The following is a 3,251-nucleotide window of genomic DNA, read 5'->3' as shown; positions in this document are numbered from 1 at the left end:
CTTAGTAAAAAATTGGCTAAAAATAGTGGTGGAGCCATATATATAAATTTCAGTTCAGGACAAACATTGTTTTGACGACAAAATTTTCATGCAATTACTATATTTTTTTATAAACTAATAGTGTTATGTGTGGTGCAATTGTTTAAATAAAGAACTGTGTACGTGTCATAATGTTAAATTTAAAATTTGCACGCATTAACCTTAACAAAACAATTTTTTTTTTTTCCATATTTAAGCAAAAACTATCACAGCTTAGCAAAGTTTTTGCAAAATGTGAAGGTAGAAAATAGAATGGGGAAGGCCATGACGTATGAGAGAATTGATATTAAAAGAAATTTTTTTGAGGGTGCGCCCTGAAGCTAATGTAGCAAACGTGCTAGTCACAATTTTTTTTGGAAAGTGTTTGGTACCACAGGCTAAACTAGAACATAACTAGACTATCGCTCTGTTGCTGCTAGCTATAGATGTTCATAACCGGTATAGATATGCTGAAAACGATGCTGCTTGACATGGCCAAGAGTAGTGAATTTGATTAGATTTGATGAATAACCATGTAGTAGAGAATGGTGCAACGAACTGATCAAATCGATTTAGGTAGGCAAGTATAAGTAGGCAACATCTGTGTGTACATGGTTGTAAGTTCTACATTTTGGCGTGGTTGAAGATAATTATTTGAAAAAAAAAGTGTCAGGAAAAATGGTTGTATTATGTATAGATAACGTGCATCTGGATTACATACACACCATCTTATTGTCAAAATGCAAAATTTTAGTTTTCTATTTAATAAGAATATTTTTAATTTTTACTTAATTATAAGAATAAAGACTTTTTGGGTTGTTCAATATATAATCATGGACAGAAAAGAAAATAATAATAACAATTTCCTATATATATTTTTCTTTGACAATATTTCAAATTATTATACAGCTTTCTTTGAAAGAGACCAGATTCGAACCCGTAAGAAAGGTGAGTATCACTGGGCAGTGGCCCACTAATTCCTTCTCAATAATAATTTTCTGTATATAAAGCACACTTGATACGTTGCTACGTTGATATACTTCTCTATAACTATTAAGTAGTATCTTTTGGTTGGTTAGTTCTTCGTCTTAAAGACCATCTCCACTAGAGCAACTCATATAAATTACTCATAATTAAACTAATAATATAATTAATATTAAACTAAACGAAGTAACTCACTAAGAACTTTAAACAAAACAATCTTCCACTAGAGAAACCCCATCGATTTAAACAAAACAATCTTCCACTAGAGAAACCCTATCGATGTTTCTTAAACTACAAAATCAAAAGAAAGAAAGAAAAACAAAAAATTAAATGTTGGATAATGATCAAATAAGCTATTTTTTTTTTGGCAGAATCTGAATCAAAAACAAGCAAAACACATTGATAAAGCAAGAGATGCAGGAAAATAGGATTAAGAATGAATGAGAAAGAAGGTGTGGAGCTGACGAATCCATACTCCACGACTCAGCATCATCCTTAATAATATCTCCATCATCTAGAGAAGCACAAGCAGGAAAAACAAAACAAAAAAAACCGAGTCTCATATATGGATGGGGAATTGAAGCTAATGTATTGAGTGATTGTAAGTAAAAAAAACTCACTTTCAAAAGTTTTTGTTGGTTTGATGTGGTCTGACTTGCCTGACTAGTTCGAAAACATCAATGGAGGCTTGGCGTCGACGATTGAGCTACTTCTCTCTACCAATAGACTTCAGTAGTTCCTCGCAACACCATGATTACTAGTCATGTTAGAATTGGAACTAGCAGGAAGCTGATAACTGAAAAAAGAAAGACAACCAATATTGTAAAAGTATTAAACAACAAGCTAAGAAGACAAGGATAGATAAAGATCAACTAGGCTCAGAGTGCGTAAGAGAGAGAACCATCAACCATCTATATTTTGTTCAAGCAAGATGTTGCTGGACTTGAAGTCTCTGTGTATAACTCGGGGGCTAGAGTGTTCGTGTAAATACGCTAAACCACGGGCAGCACCAAGAGCTATCTTCAACCGAGCATCCCAATCTAACGGCGAAGATTCTTTATCGATTCCTTAACAAGAAACATAAAGAAAACAAGAGATTAGATTCAAAAATAAGAAAACCAAACGGAACCAAAACCATAGGTATATATGAGGTCTGGAAAAAAAAATCATACCGTGGAGGTGAGATTCAACGCTGCCATTTGGTATGAGTTCATAAACCAAGGTTTCTGTGATGAAGACGGCTAAGCATTTCAACTTCAGCCAAGAACTCTTGGCTACCTTGATGGTCATTTCTCTTCAATACTTTAACTGCTACTTTAGTTCCATCATCGAAAACACCTTCGTAAACCCGTCTGAATCCACCTTCACCAAGAACCCTCGATTCATCAAAGTTATTAATAGCTTTCACTATTTCGCTTGCTGTGAACGTTTTTGCAGAGAGAGTAAACAGAGCAATGCTTGATTCAAATGAGCTTAATGGCCATATTGATCGCAATTGCCACAGGCTTTTTCTTCTCGATTCTGCAGAGACAAAACCAGCAATAAACCAGAGCTTATCTCTCCCAATGAATCAACGCAGCAACAAAAACAATCACCTTGCAGATATTATCATCGCTTCCAGATAAAATCATATTTCGTTGATCAGGGGATAGAGAAGTATCAATAACAGTCAAACGCAATCCCCGTCATGCAGTAAGTAAACCGTTGCCACTCTCTTTGGATAGAACTTGGATTGGCTTCACCATTGCCACTCTTAGAGTACTATAGAGCATATAATTTCAATAAATCTGAAGGCTGATCAGTGACAGATTCCAACAACTCCAAAAAGTTTCAATCTTTTTCGAACAAAATCAGCAATAACCTAACTCCAAAATCTGAACTTTTTGTAATTGAAATCCAAAAATAATAAAGAGAGCAAACCTTGGAGTTTGAGAGAAACAACACCATCTTCAACGGAGACAACGTCGACGTTACCACCATTGGAAATTTTTCCGGAGTTGAATCGGCGAATCCATTGCCGTTAAGATCGAGAGAGAAAGGAGAGAGGACGTCGTGAAAGAAAAAAAGATTTATATTTATCCAACAACCAACCAAAATCTAACACGTGTCGTTGCTTATGGGTTGCTTCCGCTCCTTTTTGTATTGTAGAAACGATTCTCAAATAATTGGACAATATTATGTATGGGTTTTTTATTTATTTTTTGGCCCTAAATAGAAAAGCAACACATAGAGTACTCCTCACCGGAGAT

General features: G+C 34.9%; 1 long non-coding RNA gene across 1 annotated transcript; it reads right to left on the bottom strand.

Annotated features, from left to right (window-relative positions):
- LOC104741963 lies at positions 1,377-3,027 on the bottom strand. The gene is made up of 5 exons (XR_760404.2): positions 2,923-3,027; positions 2,175-2,789; positions 1,911-2,069; positions 1,623-1,798; positions 1,377-1,516 (listed from the first exon to the last, which is right to left on the bottom strand). It is a non-coding gene; the product is annotated as an uncharacterized LOC104741963 (long non-coding RNA).

The sequence above is a fragment of the Camelina sativa genome, chromosome 14 (assembly GCF_000633955.1).
Source record: "Camelina sativa cultivar DH55 chromosome 14, Cs, whole genome shotgun sequence".
NCBI lineage: Eukaryota > Viridiplantae > Streptophyta > Magnoliopsida > Brassicales > Brassicaceae > Camelina > Camelina sativa.
The sequence above is the reverse complement of the archived record's forward strand: the minus strand, read 5'-3'. Positions and strand labels throughout refer to the sequence as shown.